The 24,512-nt window shown below is 42.1% G+C and overlaps 1 pseudogene across 1 annotated transcript in view; it reads right to left on the minus strand.

The window, feature by feature from the left end:
* The window catches only part of LOC309545902, a 1,177,957-nt pseudogene extending 1,167,538 nt beyond the window's left edge, over positions 1–10,419 (minus strand). Inside the window, exons 1-3 of the transcript XR_014226150.1 lie at positions 10,341–10,419; positions 7,333–7,674; positions 6,425–6,677 (exon numbers count right to left, since the gene is read on the minus strand). The product of XR_014226150.1 is annotated as an uncharacterized misc_RNA (transcript). The remainder of the gene's footprint in view (positions 1–6,424; positions 6,678–7,332; positions 7,675–10,340) is intronic.
* Positions 10,420–24,512: the final 14,093 nt, after the last annotated feature.

The raw sequence follows: 24,512 nt of genomic DNA on the forward strand, positions 1-24,512 counted from the left end.
TTTTAGTGTCTCAAGAAATGAGATAGGCCTTCAGTACATCAGGTGTGGTCAAGTGTGATCAATTTTCAATGATTAGCGCCATAACTTGTGGACTCTATAACTTTCACAAAGACCAAATAATATATACTTATTTGGGTTATTTTTACCAAAGATAAGTAGCAATATAAATTTTGGCCAAAATTTGTGAAGAAAAATTACTAATTTGCAAAATTTTATGACAGAAACAAAGAAAAATGTGTTTTTTCACAATATTTTCAGTCTTTTTTTATTTATAGCACAAAAAATTAAAAACCCAGTAGTGATTAAATACCATCAAAAGAAAGCTCTATTTGTGTGAAGAAAAGAACACAAATTTTTTATGGGTACAGTGTTGCATGACTGAGTAATTGTCATTCAAATTGTGAGAGCGCTGAAAGCTGAAAATCGGTCTGGGCAGGAAGAGGGTGAAAGTGCACTGTAGGCAAGTGGTTAAGGTGGCCATACACTTCATAAGCTGATTGTAAATTCTCCTTTAAATCTACCATCAACCATGAAGTGCAAGAGCCTGTCTGATTGGATACATATTACATAGTGTATGGCCAGCTTTATACAAGTACATGGGAGGGAGTGGGTGGAGACACTCAGCTGTCATTGTTGGCAGCTGCTACACACTCTGCCAAATGAACAATCTATGCAAGAATAAAGTAAGATACAAAATGATCAAACGGTTCAAAACATATCCTGGCTACGCGTTTCTAAGGACCTTTTTGAAGCCTACCTTCTTCTTGTCATAGGATGTTCTTTGAAATGCGTAGCCATGCCCACTGCTCTGCACATATGCGAGTTCATCCAGGAGATTCAATGCAACACACTATGCCTGAGCAGGGATGGGTGAACGGTTCGGCCTGAGCATGAGTTGGGGCCAAACGTTTGCCCGTTCAACGAACACCCGAATTTGCAGGATGTTCACCGAGTGTTCACCCTGACGAACACCCTGCAATACACTGAGCACTGCACAGTGATTTCTGTGCCCTGACTGGGCAAAGATACGCCTAATCATGGAGCAGTGTAAGCTGGTTGTTAAGGAGTGGAGCTGGGGCATCCTAACAACAGATGATCCATCATCTGTCAATGGGTTTCCCCGCTGACAACTGAATGGGAAAAAAAATAAGGAAAAAAACAGCTTGGGGTCCCCCCCCAGCCCATACCAGATCCTTGGGCTCCAGGCTCCGTAGGGCTTGGTAGAAACTGTGGGGGGGGTTAGACCCTACACCGTTTTTTTCTTTATTTTTTCAATAGCCAGATTTCTTTAGAAATTACATTTTTGCTGCAGCAATCATACATGCTACAAATGCGCCACTTTACAGGCACACTAAGGGGACGCCCCGGGCACCATATTTAAAGGAATTTTTATTTTTGCACAATCAATTCAGGAGCATAATTAAAGTCACTGCTCCTGAAAAAAACTATTGTTTTTTTTTTTTTCATTGATACATGTCCCCCAGGGCAGTACCCATACCCCCTTTATGGCCAATTACTTGCATATAAGCCTTCAAAATGGGCACTTTTGATTTTTTCCTGTTCAGCTCCTATAGGTGTCAATGGGGTTCATGGTTCGGGTTACAACTTTTCCCCTGTTCAGGAGTTCTGCTGTGCACCAAACAGGGGGGGTGTTTAGTCCATCTCTACGCCTGACTATAGAGTTCTGTCCTCCAGCTGCAGCTATTCCTCCATCTGACAGCACCCCAATCCAGGACTACAAATGTGAATACAGGGAGGCGCCCATACTGGGGAGTACATGTCTTTTTCAATCTAATTTTGTGAGTGGCCAATTTGCATTTTGATTTTGATATTAAAGCTTTGAATTGCACTGCATTTAGCGTGAGCCCTTCTTATTGGTTTGTTTCCATATCCAAAAAAATGCAGCCTGAATGGCCAGGAAAGAAGGGGACAAGCATGTGGCCCCCTCTTCTGAACCAAACAAGACCACAGGCTCTTAACATGGGTATGTACCTTGCCAGGGGTACCCCCTGGCAGAGCACCTTTTCCCCATATTGATGACTGCCAACCCAACAACAGAAAAAAAAAAAAAAAACAACTGCCGACATGCGTCTAATCCCGAAAACTGCCCATCTGTGAATGACAGGTCTATTGGATTACAGTTGAAATAAACAATAGGGCGGGGTCTCCTGGGTTACATCATTGACCAAATACAGGTGCATCTCAAAAAATTTGAATATCATCAATAAGTTAATTTATTTCAGTAATTCAAATCAAAAAGTGAAATTCATATAATATATATATGTAGCATCCTCCTAGTCAGGTGCTAGATAGTAGGTATAGTTTTTGGCTTTCTCTGCTTAACAGGAAAGCAGTAGGTAAAGCATTTGAGCTTTCTGCTTTTAAGGGAGTTGAATCTACTAGTTAGGCCTATAACAAAAAGTGTCTGAAGACAAAATCTACAAGCACCCGCCCAGCGCTAGTGGTCTCAGAAATTCTAAAAGATGATCTTAAAGCGGAGTTCCGGGCAGAGAAACGTTTTTTTTTTAACATACCCCCGGGACAGTCAGGGCTAGCACATTCCACAATGGCTAGCCTCTGATCTGTCCCGGTTCGCACTTACCTTTTAGAAGAAATACTTACTTAGAAGTTTTCTTCCACAGCGTTTCCATCTCGGTTGTGGGCAGCTGAAGCCGGCGCGGTCCTCTTCTCTGTCTTCTTCCGCGTCTTCGGGTCCCAGAATGCGCCGCACCGGCCCCTCTCGTCACTTCCGGTGCGGCGCCGCATTCCTAAACAGCTTCTGGGCATGCCCAGAAGCTGTTTAGCAGGGGAATGCGGCGTTGCCCGGAAATGACGAGCGGGGCCGGTGCGGCGCATTGATTCCTGGGAGCTATGACGTTTAGCTCCCAGGAATCATTGCGAGGCAGGAAGTGACGGGGAGAGCCTCGGCGCTGGAGGAGGAAGCTGTCATAGGTGAGTATTTACGATCGTCAATTACAAGGTGAGTTTTAAAAAAAAAAAAATCTAACTATCCAATTCCTTTTCAGGTTAGGCTGAACTAGCGGACGGGCACAAAAAAAAAATATCGTTTTTGTGCCCGGAACTCCGCTTTAAATTAATCAGATAAAATTATATTAAAATATATGTATAACACCTCAGTGTACACTAGCAGCCGCTGTGACAAAAATGGCATAAGAAAAAAATGTAAAAAATGCAATCTCTCCTGCACAAAACTAAAACAGCATTATTCACATTCAGCAGCGCTTAATCCAAATATTATATGTCCCAAATAAATAGTCCATAAAATATTATAAATGAATCTCAAGAGTGTCTATATATGAGTAAACGGTGATTATATTGTTGTCAGAGAGAGAAAGCAATGGCAGATCACACCAGTGTTCCTTAACCACTTTACCCCCGCTCACATTGCTGCTAATGTGGCTCATTCCCGTCCAGCGACGTAGACCTACGTCGCTGGACTCCTCCCCTTGTGGGCGGCGCGCGTGCCGCCGGAGGCTCGCTCCCGCTGTATTCAGTCACAGCGGGAGTCAGCCAGGGGAGGAGCGGCGGGGATCACCGCCGCTCTTCCCTGATCGTCGGGGGAATTGAGTCTGGAGATCCGCCTGCTTGTGTAAACAAAGCGGGCGGATCTCCTAAGTGACAGGCAGGGTCAGATTGCAGGGTTCAGCTTAGCTGAACCTGCGATCTGTCCCTGTGTCACTCAGTCACCTCCCCCCACACATGTCAGTAAGGCACCAGGCATACATTAACCCCTCCCTCTCCAATAAAATTAACCCCTTCCCTGCCAGTGTCATTTTTACAGTAACAGTGCATATTTATAGCACTGATTACTGAAGTAATGTCACTGGTACCCCCAAAAGTGTCAAAAATGTCAGTCAAGGGTCCAATCTGTCCGCCGCAATGTCGCAGTCCCGCAAAAAAAAAAAAAATTGCAGATCGCCACCATTACTCGTTAAAAAAAAAAAACACCAAAAATGACAGAAATCTTTCCCTTAGTTAGTAAACGCAATAACTTTTGCGCAAACCAATCAAAATACGCTTATTGCGATTTTTTTTTGCCAAAAATATGTAGCAGAAAACAAATTGGCCAAAAATGATAAAAAATTTAGATTTTTACATTTTTTTGGGGGAATTTCATATAAAAAAATGTTAAAAATATTGTTATTTTTTCAAAAATTTTCGCTCTTTTTTTGTTTATAGCGCAAAAAGTAAAAATCGCACAGGTGATCAAATACCACCAAAAGAAAGCTCTGTTTGTGGGGAAAAAAAGAACGTAAATTTCGTTTGGGTACAATGTTGTCAGTTAAAGTAGCACAGTGCCGAATCGCAAAAAGTGGCGTGGTAAAGTGGTTAAGCGAATCGTTAAAGAGCCATCACCACACCTTCAGTGCTCCCCATAGGAATGGACACTCACCAGATATCACTTCACTTTAAGCATGTATGCATTGGCTGCATAAGCCCTTTTCCCAACGATATCCAGCAAGTCCTAAAATCTTGAAACCAGCATACCACATATGCTTTCTCCAATAGCAGGGTCAGGGGCCGTGTGTCACCAATGAAATGCAAGCAAACAATAGGGACAGGGATAGTGTAATAACGTTTTTACCTTTATTTCACACAAAGTGTACATATCCCCAACCCGCCTATATATATCTGCTTACATTCAGTAAAATCAATCACAGCTTAAAGGATGAAAACCGAGTGTACCGCTGCTCGCCGCCTGCAAGCTGAACGTGGATCAGTCTAACCGCGGCGAGTCCCGGAACTACAGCTGGTAGCATCTACGGTCTCCAAGGAAACAACATACGTGCGTTCTGACACGTTTCATCACGTGGACTTCACTTGAGGACACCCATACGTTGCATTGAACAGCCTTATGAATACCTCCGGAGACCTCCCCTTTCATATCTATTAACTATTGGGTAGCCCGACAGAGCCCAAACAGCGCCATCCTGATCTCTAACCCAACGCTTAATTACTAATGGGCATTATTTTTAATATGCATACACCACCAACCCAAATCACAGAGTTGAATGTAATGATATACACAATTATTAGATCCCTTGTGAGTTAGTGACCAGGCAGGTCTTACGCAGCACCAACCTGGATAGGTCAACGACCACTTAAGTGGTCATTAAATTTAAATTTAAATTCATTAATTTAAAATATTCTAAGATTAAAGGATTAAAGTAGCACAAGTGGTTCTCATATGTGTCCTATTCTGTCCCTGATCGCGGCACCACCATCCTTTCCCTAAGCTCACAGCAGCAGAGTGACGGGCGGCAGTACGTGACTCCAGCTTATAAGAGGCTAGGTCACATGCTGCACTCAGCCAATCACAGCCATGCCATTAGTAGGCATGGCTGTAATGGCTTCTTAGGGCAAGATTTAAAACGCTTGCTGATTGGCTGCTGTGCAGCCCTTCAGAAAGCGGGAAGAAATCGCTGAATAATGGACCCGAACCCAAACATTTTTGAAAATGTCCGGGTTTGTGTCTCGGACACCCCAACATCCGGTACGAACCCAAACTATACAGTTCGGGTTCGCTCAACTCTAGTCAGCAACATTTAAGCAGTGAAGTACAGATTCACTGAACAATTGCATAGTCAGTGTCAGTACCAGGATTTGGGCTGTCCCTTTAAAAAAGAGGAAATCTCACCTGAGACAATCCTGGCCTGGGAAGCGACGGTGATTGGCCAGCTAAATCACTGACCACATCTAAAACACCTGTGTCACCACACCACCAGTGCTTGTGGTAGCAGAACTAGCTTTGTGTGTTTCTGCCTGACCCAGCTGATATCTTCTCTGATCTACTTGTGTATGACTTGTTCTGACCCCGCTCTTCCTTGCTGCTGATCCGATACTATTTGAACTCTGATCTTCACACTGGCCAACCTAAAAGGAAGTTCCATTTTCAAAATTCTAGTAAGTCTGGGATGATCTACTGTTGAGGGAGAGGTCTACTGTTTCTGGCTGCTGGGAGATCAGTTGTTGCTGGAGAAGGTCTATTGTTGCAGGGGTGAATCTTCTGTTACTGGGAAGTCTGTTTTTGCAGGGGTGGTCTATTGTTGCTGGGGGATCTATTGCTGCTGGGAGGATCTGTTGTTGCTGTGGGGTCCTGTTGCTGCTAGGGGGATCTATTGTTGCTGTGGGTATCTATTGTTGCTGGGAGGGATCTATTGCTTCTGGGGGTTCTATTGTTTGAGATACAAAATTTGAATTCATACAAATTACATGGCATCCAAAAATTATTGGTTCCGTATTCTCTAAAAGCGGAAGCACTGGGAGGGGCCCTGGGGTTGAGATGGGTAGAAGGGGAGGGGGGCAGAGACAAGGGGTGACTGGGAGGGGGGAGAATCTGCACCCAGTCTCTGAGAAAACAAAAGCACTGTACATTCTCCATCCACTTCTGATGTTCCCTCACCTGGACAGGTGATCCCGGCTCTGCTCTCCTCTGACCAGCTGACTCCAATCTCCACAGTACAGGTGATGTCCCAGGGCCCCCGGTGACTCCACAATGGCTGTAATATTATTGGCAAAAGCAGAATATCTCTCCTGGGATCCTCCAATCACAGATAGACGGATATTCAGCTTAGTCCCCGCCTCCACCCTGCAAGAGATCTCAGCGCTGCCATTCTGGAGACATAAGACATTGAGGACCGGAACCGATACTGGAACTGAGAGAGACAATCATTTCCATTGATAAGGTCCAATATATACTCAGCATGCCCCTCCCCCATCCTTACCTATAACCAGGTGTGCAGACATCTTCCTGGAGACTGGAGGAGATAGATTGTGTCTGTGTGCACGTCTCCCCCAAACACTAAATCACCCCACTAACATTACACCCATTTCCTTCAGTCATGTGACCGCCCATCAGGATTGCCACCCCACACTTTTTTTTTTACTGACAAAACATTTAAAATCTACTGAAAAAGCTAATTTTTTACTGACAACCTGAAATATGACAGAAACTCCTATAAGAAACGACTCTTTCCTAAGAGGTGAAATATGATTGGTTGCTGTTGGCAGAAACTCCACCCTCCATTATCAGTGTGTGTGTATTGGGGATCTGTCACACTGCCATCAATGGTCAGATCTAACACATGGGGACCCCGAGCAGAAGGCACAGCACAGTTCAGCTCACAGCAACTTCAGGAGGGCTGAGCACTGCAGATGTGAACCCACAGGGAATGGTGGGGGTGGGGCAGTAAGCAGAGGACATTGTACATACGTCTCTCCCAGATCTTCTACTATATAATGTATGGATATAAAGACACGGAGCGGGGAGGACACCGCTAGGACTGGAGGTGGGGATTGGATGGGACTTACCTTCTACATGGACGGTGTAATTATCTCTCTGTATATTGTGTCCTTCATCGTTATTTATATCCACACTGTATATCCCTTCATTCTCCGGAGTCACATTGTATATGATCAGACTTCCATTCTCGGATATCCTCATATTGGAGAAGAGTTTGTCCTCATATTTATTCAGTGTACATCTTCTGTGTATAAATATTCTCTCTTCATTGGTTCTGGTTGGGTGTTTATATTTCCACTCGATCCGGTCACACATCGATGTATCTGTATGGCTGAGGGTGGGATGGAGTCTGATGGGGATGAGAAGGTCAGATCCCGGCCGGGTGAATATTTCCTCCTGAACACCATTTCCTGCACAGACAGAATACAGATCCCAGTCAGGTCACAGTGTACGCTCCCCTCCCCCCTCATATAACACACATTGATGGAGAACCATCTGGAATCCCATGAGACAAATTAATAAAAAACCCAACACTGTCCAAGACATCCACTTCAAGAGTCTTTATTGATCACACCGGGGATAAAGAATGGGGATCACACTTACACATATCACCCAATCCTGGCCTTAGTCTTAGCAGATTACCATACAAGTATTGATGATATGAATACAGTTGGGTTCAGATTACGGAGGTTCAGATGAACATATCAAAAGTTCAGATGTAGAATCCAAAGCACATTGAAATCAATTCAGGGCCGCCTTTAGAAATTATGGGGCCCCCGTACTTTCTACCAGATAAGGGCCCCTCCATGATGGGTGTGATGTCAGTGTAGTGTGTGTGATGTGGGGTGCAGTATGTAGGGTCAGTACAGAGCAGTACATAGAGAAAGTACTAGGAATAGTATACAGTGCAGGGCAGTGATCAGTGTGTAATCGTGGGGCTGTGCAGTGGGCAGTATATAGAAGCAGTGCAGTATACAGTGTCAGTGAAGGAAGCTGTATAAAATGGCAGTGCCAGGCAGTGATCAGTAAGGAGTGACAGTTAGCAGTATGTAGCTGCAGGTCAGTGAGCAGTGTGTAAGTGCAGTGCACTGCCGCTGCACCATGCTGCACTACCCACAGGTACATAGCGGTGGGGCAGTATATATTTATATGGCATTATATAGCGGTGGGGCAGTATATATTTATATGGCATTATATAGTGGTAGGGCAGTATGTAGTGTCAGGGCAGTATAATGTGGTAAGGCAGTATTTAGAAGCAAAGCAGGGCCGTATGTAGTGGCAGGTCAGGGGAAAGCAGAGAAGTCAGCCTCTTAGCACATGACTGGAGGATGGAGGACGACTGCCATCTTTTCTCCTCCTCAGTGTCACTCCATCTTCAGAAGCTTCAGCCAAAGTGCAGTGGTCACCTATGTGAGGATGGTAGAATGTGGCCACACCCCAGCCCCACCCACCACCTCCACCTATTTAGGGAGAAGATCCTGTGCTCTATAAGCCTGTCTGCTGGCTCCCACCACCAGGGGACTCTGGACAGGAAGCATATATATTGGAGACTGGGGGGGACACAATGCACCTGGGGGAGACAACGACAGGCAGCCCCTGCTAGACTTAAGCTGACCCCCCCCCCACCGCTGGCCTAAAGGGCTGCCTGTATCCTGCTATCGCCAGTCAACGGGAGCTGAGTATGTCAAATCAATGTTCTACATTTGTAAGACTAATAGCTAAGGGATTGACAAAGAAATGTATTGGGTTGGGCACAGTCCTTGGGTCTGAAATGAGTTCGCTAAACCTGCCTGTGAAGTGGCTCATCTCCACCATCTAAACAAGTAATACAGCAAAAGAGACATTTACCCAAAAAATTAACAAAAAAATGCTATTAATTCCCATTTTCCTGTAAACTCCCTTTTATTTGTAAAGAATTCAATAGTAACCACCAAAATATATAGCAGACCATCATCTAGGAGGATCAAGGAGGATGAAGGCCTGGTATATGTATTTTATTTTTGGGGGGGGGGGGGTAGGGGCATTGCATTGCATATCTAGGGAGGGAGCTTCAGCAGATTGACAGCTTCAGCTTTGTTCCTGTGTGCTGTGGGAAGAGGGTCGTGTCTCTTCCCTCCAATCAGCTCTCAGAGATCTCCTCACTGAGCTCTGCAGAGTGTAATTTTTAGCTCCCCGCCCCCTTTTTTCTGAACTCTTAGATGAGCTTTTAAATTCAACACTGTGAACAAATGTAGAGAAGAGAAGACTGCATATAAACAGGTACAACTTAAGTAGGAGGATTTGTTTCATCTATGTGTATCAATTGAGGCCAGTCACTTCATTTAGTATATATAAGGGTTTACAACCACTTTAAAGAAATAAAAAAAAAAATGCAAAAATCCAGCTTTGCAAATCCATAGTCAATTATGAGAAATCTCAGTTGCCAAATGTCATCCGCCAAAAGAAAAACCCGTCTAGTTAAAAAATATGTTTTCTTGTCTTATGTAATGTCTAATATCTGCATGGACCAAAGTCCTATCCTCAGAATAGCCGGGGGATGGTAGAGTTCCAATTGTAAAAGCTTTCCAACTAAAGAAATGAGCAGCACCCTGCAGGAGCGGATACAACTGCCCATCTGTGTATAACATTGTCACCTTCCATCCTCCTCCATTCATCAATCAGAGTTTTATCTGGTTTTGGCCAATGTTAGTTTAATGGAAGAAATGTCACTGGAGATACAAAGTATACATTTTATTCTATAATATGTCCGGGTTTATAATGACACATTACATTCCTGCTACAAAGCATGGCCAAGTTATTTACATTTGAATCAATGATAAAGGAGTGAGATTCAGCTTATAAAATACTATACATAAAATGGAACAGTAAAAGTATGAATAGTGAAATAAAAGGAAATAGATAACAATTGTCTATCATCACCTCTTTATAATGTTCTTACATCCCTCTGCCTGGACAGAGAAGAGCCCACAGGAGGAGGACATGGAGGGGACACATTGCTGCAGTCGGGGTATCTATGATATGTACTCTGTCTGATAATAATACTGTATTATTATCTCTTTATAATGTTCTTACATACCTTTGCCTGGACAGAGAAGAGCCCACAGGAGGAGGACACGGAGGGAAAACATTCCTGCAGTTGGGGACTCTGGTCTGTGTGAAAGAAGAATGAGAATTTTTAGAGAATAATAAAAGAGGAAGAAGATTTCTGCATTGTATGATTTGTATTTCCTTTTCTTAAGACGCATCAAATTCTTGTGTGATAATACACCCACAGCCAATATATCTCTGCCTGGTAGATGCTGAAGAGTGAAACCAGCAGAAAGTATTTTATATCTCAAGGACTTTATTGGTGGGATTTGTGAGTGAGTTGAGTTCCGGGGTCCTCACAGCTCTGAACACCTCAAATCTGATTTATTGTTTTCTTTTTTAGGAGATAAAGACCTCAGGACGGAATCTAATTCTTATATGGAAGGTGCCAACACCCCTATCAGGAGTCAGAACAATATACCAATGTGGGACTTTTGGGTGCCAATACACAATACTAGTATTGTATATAAAGTTCATAAAGTTTATTTGTTCTCCATAAAGTATTATTTTAAAATATGGAGGCTGGTACAGACATTTTATTCATGCAACCTAGAATATTCCATCTCCTCTATCTCTTTGACCCTCCTAAATAGTTTTACAGATTACAGATTTATATCACTTGAATGTCCAAGAATTCTCAATACAGTATATGCAATGGGAGAAACATTTTCTTGATGTGTTTCATGGACTATATTTGCTACATCCCCAGGAGAGGAGCCGGTCAGTGAAGCCTCAAGGAATAACACGGATGTGTATGGAATCATCAAAAAAATCCCATGTAGATAATTCAAGATATATGTGGTTATGAGAATTCCTAATACATATACTGTAGTTGCCCCCGAACTTCTACTGGCAGGATAACTATAGTCTGTATCTCAGCCAGATATTCCATTGTTCCACCACAGTAGATGCCTTATCCACTCCAAACATCCACTATGATCAATGGATGGTCATATGATTGCAGATAAGAGAACAATGGGCACAAAATCCTCCCAGGTCACTGAGGAAATGGCAAATGGCAAATAAATGAGTGTTTCCCTAAGACAATCCTCCAGCTGCAGTGAGAATTAAAAGATTTAGTGGCAGGAATACTACCTAAACTAAATATGACAGCTTCTTGCTCAGGGCTTCTGGTTGTTAGGGAGCTGATGGCTGCCGGTGTCTTCACAACCAGCAATGTATCCCCACCCTGCCTATTTAGCAGTCAGCTGACCAGTGAATGTAAACAATGGGGTGGGAATAGTGAGTCCCTTCAAAATGCATACAATGCCCTTCAGGTCTGGTATGGATTCTAGGGTGCCCCAAAAAAGTATTCTGTTTAGTCCTCCCCGAAAATTGGTTGTTTGGGGTTTGTGGATGGGGTCTTATCAGAATCTGAGAGAAGGGCCCAGGTTCCCCTACTAATTCCCGCTAAAAAAGGAGGAAGTAAATGAATACAAGTTCCTTTATTGAAAAAAAGAAAACAAAAGGAGTCCCATGATTTATGTCCATCAACAATCACATCATCCAGCGATGCAGAATCATGTCAATCATGGTGAACGACACCTACTGAAAGAAAAATATTCTGCCAACTTACAGACCCATCCAATCTTGTTGGCTGGCACCGAATAACATCTCCTGATCCCATCATTAAAAGATAAGGGGCGGGTTCTCCTAAGTGACGTCATTGCCCAAATGTCGGTCATAGTTGGTCAGTGATGTCACGCTAACCCTGCCCCTTTGTGTACATGACTAGATATTCTCAGCCATTAAATGTGTCAGACACTCACAGGCAGCCTATATCCAGGGCCAATCACTCACATGTGACCACTGCATGAGGGACTACCTGTGATTGGACGCAATTAGCTGCAGGAGCCAACAGCCTCCCATTGCTTTCAATGGAGCCGCCTCTCACAGCTAATGATGGAAACCCTCGCTGGGGTCCTCACATCTAATTGCCAAGTGGGTGAATTTGCAAATGTGAATGATTTTTATGCAAATTTTGACAAATAAGGAAGTTGTTTTGAACAAAGTTTGAACGGATGTTTCACAATTACAAACATATAAACATAAATCAGAGTTTCACAAATTAGAAATCATTAAATTAATGACAAATTCCCAGATAGCAAGGATACCTTGCCACAAATTTGTGGCAGTGTTGATTTGTAAATCTGTTAATTTGCTGCCCATTTTCATTGCCAATTTGCACACTTGCAGAGCACTTGAAGCACAAGTTCTAGTTATCACTTTTCCAATTTGTAGAAAAATCTCTATCAACAGCAAAGTTGCAGTGGTGAGTCTACAGCAAGAGCTCTGCAAGTCTACAGCATGGAAATTTAGCCACAGTGCCCCTTGTGGTGGGATGACTATTGCATAACATAACTGAACCAGAACTTGCAGAATGTTTGCAAAGAAAGGTGATCTGGAGTCATGCAATGTGGATTTGGTGCAATTGTTCAGCAAACTTGTGAAGCCTGGCAAGTCTAGCAATAGCTTAGCAAGTCATTTTCAAACTTGCAGCTCAATTGATTGCTATCTGGGTTAGATTGTATGGAATATGAAATTATTATTATCAAAAAAAGAAAAAGTTTGAAAGAGATGGGATGGACTATGAAATGGATAATGTGTAATTCAGAAAAAGGATGAAAAATCTGACAGAAGGAGAACATCTAAGAGGGAAAAAAGAGAAGTTTGATGTAAAACCTGGAAATGTCATTTTTTTGGAAGTAAAAACATAAATTTGACTCTACAAATGTGAAATGAATGATGATATAAATGTGTCTATTAGAACTCTAAGTGCTCAGGAAATTAATCTCTCGCCTTGAGGGATGTCTTTTGCTCCATAGCAGAATTCCAGCCAGAAAAGATTATGGTGGGGGGGTCTTGAATTGAGGGGAAAGGATGCACATAGAAATGCTAAGAAGCATGAAAGTAACACTGAGTTAGATTTATACATCAAATAAGTGCTGCTTATAAACTATATAAAGAAATCAAACTGTCCTCACATGTATCTCTGCATACACACTTGTGTACTTTGTGTACTTATCCGGTGCAAATCAGAATAAAGCTAATATGATAATCTCCCCATAAACTGGACTGTATAGTGATCGGCATGCTCTGTCTCCTGTACCCAATCACTTTCTGGTAATGCGCGATGACGTCACCCAGCTCCGCCCTATGCGTTACGTCAAACTTTGTGACTTTCTTAGCAGTTCCTCCTGGGAAGTATGGGGAAAACACATAATAGTGTAAGTCAGCTGCTAACATATATTAGGATGAGTTTTATGCAGCACGGTAGATTATTATAATTATAGCACTCAGTCGGATGATGTCACCAGTTTCAGTGATGAGTGTCATATAGGAGATTTCATGGATTGGGGTTTAGAAAATTAAAACTCTTGTAACCCTTTTGCAAGGCTTATGTTGGCAGAAATGGAGGCACATATATACTTTGTGGGCCAATTGTCAACTTTCCCGTGGAAGTGATTTAGCCGTCTGATGACTTCAATAGGTGCTATAATTTACCACCCCCCCCAACCTGACACTCCCAGCATGCAGTATGTCCCAGGCTCCAATACCCCCTCTTGTGAGTCCAGGATGGCCATGGTGGGTGTCCGGGTGAAGAATTGATCTTCTCTGTATTGAATGAAGATGGAAGCGGTGAGTTTCTCTGATTTCAGGGCTGCCATTCCCCAGCTGCTGTGGCCGGAGGAGAAGCTGATCAAGCATGATCTTTGCCATGGGGTGACATCTTTCCCAGTTACCTCTGTAAAGGATTTCAAATCATTGCCTATGGACAATTTTAAGTACTTTATTTTCTCACCATTTCACTGGTTTATGCAATTTTAAGCCTTGACATGTTTGTTGTCTATTTACTTAGCACAACCTCATTTATTATACTTACCAAAACGTAGCTATTATATTGTGTTTGCGTGCGCTAAAGTCTATTGCTTACTGAAAATATGGGTTTGGTAATCCTTTGCACTTTAACTAATCTTCAGGCCTAAAATGTGCATTTTAACATGTGTCCAAAAAAAAAAAAATGCAATACTGGCTATAGCAGTGAAAGGGTTAATGATGCCAATAAACAGGAAATTATGTATAGAAAAAAAAAATATTTATGAGGCATCATTCTGATTTCTATGTTATACAATGCAGGGGTGGACTGATGAATGTCTTCCAGAGGAATATGTTCTTGAATTACTCTGGGTCCCCCTATGCACTGTGCCATTAGATGGTGGCTTGGTGTGTTGTATACCATCATTGTTTATGAGTATGTTTTTAACCTTTTTTAAAGTCAAAGTACCCCTGGGATAATACACTAGGCGGGTGTGCCCTCTTTTGTTCGTTCTTTTGCAGTGGAGAGTTTATACTCATAAATATCACACAATTTGGGTTTACATGCAATGTCCTTGTCAGGACCCAGGTGTGAACCTGCGATCTCTGCTGTTTCTGGCAGTGTCGTCTCTTACTGAGCCAGCTAGGATGCTGAACAATTCCTTGAATGATCTTGTCTTAAAAAAAAAAAAAAATTCCTGAACCTTGAACTCTTTGCTCCTCCCATGAAACTTCTTATTTTATTTTATTTTTTTTTGCACAATAAAAAAACTTTATTGAAAAAATAAAATTACACTTTCTTGAACATCAAAAACTTAACAAACAACAGGTCGTGTAATATTAATAAAAATAAACACGATTGGGTTGAAATAACATAACTAAATTAAGAGGTGCAGTGAGTAAACAAAAATGTAATCATAAAACGTCAAATGAGGGTATGCTAAAATCTGTGATATCGGAGAGTTCCACGAACGTGGATTGCAGAATCTAGTACTGAGCAAAATACAACATACCCAAATGCAAGATAAACAGGTCATGGTAATGACCAGTGTGCCCCCAGAAATCGGGCAGCTCACGGGGAAGACCAATAGTGGGGTAGAAAGGAAAGGTAGAAAAATAAGAATGAGCGAGTAAAGAAATGGGGGAGGGGGCTGAAAATAGGGGAGCGGGGGGGGGGGGGGGCGGTAAGGGTGAAGGGAGGGGTTTGGATGTGTGATTGTTCGGCATGTTTAGCCTTGCCCGGTAGAACAAAGACCAAAAAACAACGCGATTGGACCAAGGTCGGGTTCATAGGAGTATTTAGCCATTAGATTTCAGAAGGAGGTAATCGTTTCTCAATTTATCATTTCTTTCAAGTTTCATAGCTACTATTTTTTACATCTCATGAATTTGATCCACGTTAGAGACCCAGTCAGTCACTGAGGGTGTGCGCGTCGAATTCCAATGAAGGGGTATCAAACTTTTAGCTGCACTGAGTAAGTGTCTAGTCAGTGAAGATTTGTATCTTTTGTACGAAAAATGATTAATATGTAGAAGGAACGTAGGGGCATCAAAATCCAGAGGTACATCAGTTATATTTTTGATCCAGTATGCTATTGCCTTCCAGAAAACCTGAATCTGTGTACAACTCCACCATATGTCTAAGAATGTGCCCTGTTCTTTCCCGCATCGCCAGCAAGTATCCGTCTCCTGGGGGAACCATTTTTTCAGCTTAACTGGTGTTCTGTACCATTGAGATCTCAATTTAAATGCTGTTTCCTGCATTTGTGTGCTGAGGGAACACTTGTGTGAAAAGATACAGGACCTCCGCCACTGCTCATTCATGAAAATTCTGCCTGTGTCTCTCTCTCCCAAATTTTTTTGTAGACATCCGAAAAATCAGATGGCACAGCATTCAGCTATTTATAAGCCTGAGAGGTAATCCCCCTCATTGGTAAGCCTGAGAGGTAACCTCCCTCATTGGTGCTTGGAGGAGACAGTAGTTCTCAAACCCAGTAAGGTTTCTGTAGAAATTTGCTTTAGAGTCATGGCCGTGGAGGAAGTCATGCATCTGTATGTAGTTCCATAGCTTTAGGGGGTGATGTGGAGAGCATTCCTTTTTCATGTCTTGGTATGTCAAAATTCTAGTATTGTGGAAGCAGTTCTTAGCTAATACAATACCTTCCACATTGTTTGTTGTGTCTTGGTAGGATTTGTTGCCTACTCCAGGCAGAAAATCAGGGTTATTCAATAAGGAAGTGATGGGACTTGGGCATGTCGAGAGGCTATATTTCGTAGCTATTTTATGGAAGATGCTCAGTGTAGTGTTGATCAACGGTTGTTTTTTTATTTCCCTTGGGTATGACACTGGGGGTGACCAGGGTATAAAATGAGTGTTAAACTGTGTTCAGTGGTGTTCTATATTAACCCAGGCTTTGTGTCTAGCATGGCAGTGCCAGTCAATTATTCTGGTTAAATGTGTCGCATAGTAGTACTTCTGAAAGTCTGGGATTCCCATTCCCCCATCTGAATTGGCCAGTTGCAGGTACTGGAATTGGATACGAGGGTGTTTGTTTGCCCAAATGAAGGATCTCTGTAAGGTGGCACGTTTGCAGAAAAAAGATATTGGGATAGAGCTTGGCAAAGCATGAAAGAGATACAGGAGGCGTGGCAAAATGGCCATCTTAACAAAAGCTGCCCTCCCAAGCCAAGAAAATTTGCCTTTATCTAATTTTTTCAAATCCCCCTCAATAGCCTTGAGCAAGGGTAGAAAATTGATATCAAACAGAGAGTCAGGGTTAGAAGGCAGCCGATCACCCAAGTATTTCAATGAAGATTGCTCCCACTTATAGGGACAGTTAGCCTTGGTCAAGTCAATCATGTCTGTGGGGAGTGTTAAATTAAGGGCTTCAGATTTAGCATGACTAATTTTAAAGTTCGAAAGGTAATGGTATAAGTTGAAACAACTATGTACCTGCGCTGCTTGTGCTAAAAACACCTAATAAATATGTGTCAATAATAAAGTGCTAGTGCAAAGCTGTGCTGAGTGCAACCATAAAACCTGTGCATACAAATCAAATAAATATCAACCATGAATATCAATTATGAATAATAAAACATTCCATGTGAAAAAGAATACACAAATTATCATATGTATCAGAAAAAATTATGTATATAAAAATAAGTATATATAAAAATATATATAAAAAAATCCATACATTTCTGTAATCTTCAACCAATATTCTTAAAGGTGAAAAGTCTCTGTGCTCATTCAAGTGCTTTGTGCTCGATAAATAAGAAAGTGCCAGTGCTCATTCCAGGTGAGATAGTGCTCCCCTCTCGGTTCCCCACTCACCAGAAGCTGGGTATAAAAACGCCTTAACAATGGTCTTATGAAGTAGACCCCTCAATAGATCATCAGCAGGAGCAGGGTGCCGAACCAATGCCTCTCACTCTATATCCAGGCAATACTCTCTCAGTTCATGAAAAGAAAAGGGCCATCATCGTGCAGTATGTTTAAACCGTTTATTAGCACGCAAAATAAAAATACACTTACACTGTGCAGGGAAAATAAACAGCCTTATGCAAACCCGCGGGACGCCAAGCAAATGGCCGTGCGTTCCACCCACGTAACCGGAAGCCGGAAATGGTTTCAGCCCTAAGTGACGTATTGCGTATTCGCAATACGTCACTTCCGGCTGCAACCACTTCCGGCTTCCGGCTTCCGGTTACGCGGGTGGAACGCACGGCCATTTGCTTGGCGTCCCGCGGGTTTGCATAAGGCTGTTTATTTTCCCTGCACAGTGTAAGTGTATTTTTATTTTGCGTGCTAATAAACGGTTTAAACATACTGCACGATGATGGCCCTTTTCTTTTCATGAACTGGGAGAGTATTGCCTGGATATAGAGTGAGAGACATTGGTTCGGCACCCTGCTCCTGCTGATGATCTATTGAGGGGTCTACTTCATAAGACCATTGTTAAGGCGTTTTTATACCCAGCTTCTGGTGAGTGGGGAACCGAGAGGGGAGCACTATCTCACCTGGAATGAGCACTGGCACTTTCTTATTTATCGAGCACAAAGCACTTGAATGAGCACAGAGACTTTTCACTTTAAGAATATTGGTTGAAGATTACAGAAATTTATGGATTTTTTTATATATATTTTTATATATACTTATTTTTATATACATAATTTTTTCTGATACATATGATAATTGTGTATTCTTTTTCACATGGAATGTTTTATTATTCATAATTGATATTTATGGTTGATATTTATTTGATTTGTATGCACAGGTTTTATGGTTGCACTCAGCACAGCTTTGCACTAGCACTTTATTATTGACACATATTTATTAGGTGTTTTTAGCACAAGCAGTGCAGGTACATAGTTGTTTCATTGTTTGAAAGGTAATACCTTTTATACCTGCAGCAGCTTATTTTGGTTTATATTTATTTATTCATTGGCACCTAGTGATCCTAAGCGCAAACCCCTCACATTTGAACGGTATAAGTTAAATTGTTTATTGAGGTTGGGGTTTGAAATGTGGGGTTGGCTTATGTAGAACAAGAGGTCATCAGCATAAGCTGAAACTTTAAAACTCATCAGATTGTAGCCTAAAGCCCAGTATCGAGGCATCTAGGTTAATGGTCCTTATGAGGGGTTCCAGGATCAAGATGAAAAGAATGGAGGACAGGGGGCATCCCTGTCTCATTCCATTATGCAACGTCAATGGGTCTGAAAGAGCTCCGTTAACCCTGACCTTAGCCATAGGATCGGAATACAAGGCCTGTATCCACGATCGCATGTTTGTCCCTAGACCTATGTGTTCACAGGTGGCAAAAGAAGTCCCACACGAACCGTTCAAAGGCCTTCTCTGCGTCTGTGGACAGCAGGAGACTCTTAAACCCGGCGGTCCGGGCTCTGTGGATCAGATTCAAAGATTTAATAATATTGTCCCTGGGTTCTCTACCAGTCATAAATCCTACCTGCTCAGGGCCAATAATATTTTCTAGAAAGGGACTAAGTCTGTCAGCCAAGATTTTTGCAAGCAGTTAGAGATCGATATTTAGTAAAGAAATGGGTCTATAATTGGAGCATAGAAACGGATCTTTGTCTGGCTTAGGGATCACAGAAATATGTGCCAAAAGAAAGTCATTTGAGGGAGTGTGATTATCTTTGAGTACGTTGAGGACATCAGTTAAATGTTGGGCCAAGAGGTCAACGTCGAGTTTGTAGTATTGTGCCGTATAGCCAACTGGTCCCGGGCTTTTGCTCATTTTCAGGGCTTTAATCGCTGATATTACTTCGTCCACTGTGATACATTCTTCTAAGCTGAAGATATGATCAGGTTGTAAAGTTGGGAGCCTGCTTTTAGTCAGATCGTCTTTTATGGCCTTTTCCTTATTCGGGGCAACACCCTCTGGTCTATTTTGTGGATGGATATTATACATTTTAGAATAAAAATTACAGAAAACATTAGCCATGTCTCTGGGTTTATGGATCAAATGCCCACAGGGGTCCTTAATGCCATCAATGTTGTTTGACAATCGTATATCTTTAAGTGCCCTGGCTAAAGCTCTACCACCTTAAGCTAAAGCTTTATCACCTTGCTCGTAATAGAGCGACTTCTATAAAAAAAAGAACTCGTCTCATACCTGCGTCAAGTAGGTCCCTGAGCTCTTTCCTCTTTTGGTTCAGTTCTCCTTCTACCTGCCTGGCCAGTGTCTGATTATGACGGGACTCCAAGTTTGCTATAGTAGAAATTAGAGTATTAATAAGCTTGTCTTGTTCCTTTTTCCTTTCTGCACCCAATCTAATCAACTCTCCTCTAATGACGGTTTTATGCGCTTCCTATATCGTAAGTGGTGAGACAATCGAAGTGCAATTTTCATTGAAATAGTCACTGATAACGGATTGGATACGGGTTGTAATTGGCGTTCAATCAAAAGAGAGGAGTCTCCATGCATAATCACCTTTCTTTTTAGGTGTAAATCACATGTGTAAGTAGACCGCCGCGTGATCCGACACCGTTAATAGACCAATTTCCACACCCGTCAACTCAGCCAAGTCCCTTTGTGTAATAAAGATGTTATCTATTCGCATATATATCTCTTGTGTGTGGCCAAATAGAATGTAAAGTCTTTAGTCGCAGGATGGAGAGTCCTCCATGCGTCTATTGGAGTCAGGGATGGCAATTTAGTTTTAAGCGAGTAAGAAAGGCTGGATTTTCCCGGTCGAGGTGTCACAGGCAGGGTTTAAAGGGACGTTAAAATCCCCTCCTAAAATTATACATCCCTGGGCAAATCCCTTCAGCTCCTCTATTATATGTGTGCAAAATGATAAATTAGCTTTATTGGGGAAGTATATGTTGGCAAGGGTTACGGGTTTTCCAGCGAAGGAGCCCGAGATGAACAGGTATCTGCCCTCTGGATCAGCTAGATGTTTATCTACGCTGTGTCTTTGTGGAGCAGAATAGCTACAATCTTTGTCTTGGCAAGATGATATGAAATGCGTAAAATACCTTAGGGAAATGTTTGTTAGATAATGCAGGGGGACCAGGGTCTCTAAAGGGGGTCTCTTGTAGGAAAAAAATATTTGTGGTTTGCATTTCTTTAACTCATATAAAATGCGTTTCCTTTTCTCAGGTATATTCAAACCATTAACATTGTGCGAGACCACCAGGAGGTTTCTACCCAAGTGAGAGTATACCATGTTCAATCACACACTTATCGAGTATCACAGAGCAATACACCAGGAAAAGGGGAGGGAGGGAAGAGGAGAGTTGAGGGAGGAAGAAAGAGAAAAAGGTGGGAAAAGAGAGATAAAGGAAAAGAGAAACAGAGTAAAGTAGAGAAAGACTCTACAGTAGGTAGTGGTCAGGAATGTCAGCAACTCTAACAAAATCCGAGCACTCTTGTGGTGGACCAATAAAGAAAAATGTATAGGAAGTATTATAAATCCTTGTAGGGAAGTGGGAGGCGTCACAAGAGGATGACCCCCAGGTAGAAGTAACCTGAGTACTGGGTGTCAATCACTATTGTGAGTCTGAGGCGATCCGCATATCCCTTTTAAAAAAACAATAGATAACATATAGAAAAAATTTCTATAACAGGCATCATACACGGTTTATGAAGTGTATATCTCTCCACTTAATACCAGCCGCAAAGCTATCGCATTGTGCCAGACGAAAATAGCACATAGTAAGACACTATTTCTTACAACATCCCTGGACGATAGACAGATAGTATGTAAAAATGTCACCTTATGGATCGAGATAACTCCCCTCTCCAGATAGACGGCGCGACCGCCATATAGTCTCTGGTCAGAGAGTCCAGCATCTGGAGATACCATCAGTGAAGCAGACTTTAACATACCATAAAGGCCAATAAAGGGGAATATAGGGAGAAAAAAAAGAAATGCCAGTAGGAGAAACAATACAAAAACAGTTCCAGCAGACTTTGATATGGAATGGTGGCGTCAAACATTGCAGAAAGGTCTTTGGTCAAGTTCACCAGAGACTCAGAGTTATATGAACTTTGCATATAGCGGAATTCTGTGCTGTTTAGTTAAGTTATGCCTTGGAACGGTTCGAGTTGGTACAGTTTGGAAGGGTTATAATGGTCCGGCCTATTCAGGTGAGCGTTTCCACTGCAAGTCTGAACTATTATCTGGACTGAGCTTTTCGTTTGACGTGAGCTTTGACATTTTCCTGTCCGCCAATCAGTGGAATGTATCGTGTTACGCCAGTAGCTCCACCCTAAACGTACCTTTTTCTATGGCCCTACATCTGAAGGAGGACCAGGAATGGTGCTGTTTGGTTCAGTTGTATGGGCCACTTTCATAATGGAAACACTCAAAATAGCGTACCGTACTGAACCGATCCGCTCAGTGGAAACGAGGCATTAGATGTTGAGATCTCTGAAGATGGTAGCTGTAATGATATCCTGCACTGCATAAACGAAAGCAACCATTTTGTTCAGAGCTCTACCATGACAGGCAGACCAGATGTATACTCAGATATTTTTCTTCCCCCCTCTCCCTGCCTCAATTAAATACTGGAATGCAGAGAGTTTTGACTTCAAACAAGCCATTATCTGAAAAGATGTCTGGACGGATATCTGTTCTGATACTCAGGCCATAACGGGGCAAAGAAGGATAAAGGCTAATGGGTCGTAAAACAGAGCCATTCCAGAGCTCTGTTAATTGAACACATTCACACACAAATTCATAACTTTAAACACAAACAAGATATGTCTCTAGAAAGTGTATAGTTGAATGCAAAATAAAATACTTAACGGAACGAGATCATACATGACCACTTTAGCTCCTATGGGAGACAAGCTAGCTGTCAGATGCCTTACGGGTCAGAGGTTACTTTGAGATATAAGTACAAAAAACGTGCTGCGCCAGAAGTGCACCAATAACTCAAATAGTGATGATATAATCAATGTCTAAAGTCCATAAAAACTGTGATCGTGCTCAAATCCAATAAATTGTGCATCAGTGTCCAGGTGTCCGAATAGGAGATTCAATCTTGTGAAAAATAAACACCAATCTGTGAAATCCCTCCACCTAATAGATTGACCTCTCACCTCCAAATAGGACCCAGACGGGCCAGCGAAAGCATATAATGAGGATATCTGACTCCTGGGATGACACTCCAGCCTCTCACTTCCGGAGGTCTCAAGACACGGCACATGCGATGCAAGATATAAAGGCAAAATATAGTGCTCTCCGTTTAAACAATAAGGCTTTATTGAGGTAAATGAAATTTTACTCACATATACAGGGCACTCCGCCGTGCCTGCTGTTATGGCAATGATAACGTGTGTCACTAGAGAGATGTTCGGCGTCGGTCACGCAAGCTCCGCCCCCCTATACGCGTTACGACAAGCGTATGGCTCCAACGTCTTCCTCGGTAGGGGTGGCTTATGCGTGCCAAGCCTCACTCTAAATAAGTGTGCTTAGAGGTGGATTGGTTGATGGACCTCTGCTCCTCCCATTGTTCCTAGCGCTACACTGGACACCGGAACCGAAGATACAGGCACATAATCTTCAGTGTCACCGGCTAATAGATGCTATTGGGGCAGTTTTATTCGGTTAGTGGTGCAATGCACCTATATTAATAAACTCGGAGATCGCGTGTCATCGCCCCCATCTCTCTTGTGCTATATATAGTTAAAATATAATTAAATAATGCCAGACAGTATAGTTAAAAATACATGTGATATATAAAAACAATCTAAAATATATATAGAACATGCTACAATCATAAAATATTAAATGCTCATAAAATGTGCATAAAATTACATAAAAATGTATTAAGTTAAGATATATGTTCTAAAATTCATTTCTATTAAAACAAAAAGCCTCAGATGTCTAAATACATGATAGAATGTCATTTATTACTAATGAAGCAGTTAAGGTCAAAATCCTTATTTAGACCTCTGGGTGCCACAACTTTGGCCTCGTAGACCCAAAAGGATTCCCTCCTGCTCAGTTGGCGGATGTAATTTCCTCCTCTCCAATGTGGTTGAACATGTTCTATCCCCCAAAATTTGAGGGAATGGGGTTTCCTGTCATGGACTTCCCTAAAATGTTTTGATACGTTATGTGAGACTTCCCCCTTTTTGATATTGGTGATGTGTTCCCCTATTCTAACGTTTAGGGGTCTGGAGGTACGGCCCACATATTGGAGTCCACACCCACATTCCATCATATAGACAACCCCAACGGTGGTACATGTTATCAAGTCTTTGATCTGGTATTGCTTGCCTGTACTTTTGCATACAAACGACTTCCTTTTCTCAACATTATTTCTCGCCTGCCAGCAAACACTACACTTGCCACATGCGTGAAACCCTGACAAGAACTGGAAAACCGTATTTTTCTTAGGTTTAGGAGGGTTTATTACTCCCGGTGCCAGCCTGTCCTTCAAAATAGGTGCTCTTCTATAAATGAAGCCAGGTTTCTCCGGGAGATAGGGTCCTAGGATTCTGTCTTGTTTTAAAATATCCCAGTGTTTGGTGATGATACGTTCAACCTGCCTGTGTTGAACGTTAAAATCAAACACCAATTTAAAATTGTTACTGTTACCCTCCTTGGGTGGGGCCATTTTATCCTTTAAAAGCTCTGTTCTGTTTAATGACGATACTTGTCTTAGATCCGAATTCACTTTTTTCATATCATACCCTTTAGCCTGAAATCTATCTACCAATATTTTGGACTGTGTCGTGTAATCCTCCTCATTTGAGAAATTCCTCCTGATTCGGATGAGCTGTCCCCTCGGAATATTAAAAAGCCAATTCCTGTGATGGCAGCTATCAATAGGCAGGTAGGAATTGCGGTCGGTAGGCTTGAA

Source organism: Pelophylax lessonae (assembly GCF_965119305.1).
Source record: "Pelophylax lessonae genome assembly, chromosome: 2".
NCBI lineage: Eukaryota > Metazoa > Chordata > Amphibia > Anura > Ranidae > Pelophylax > Pelophylax lessonae.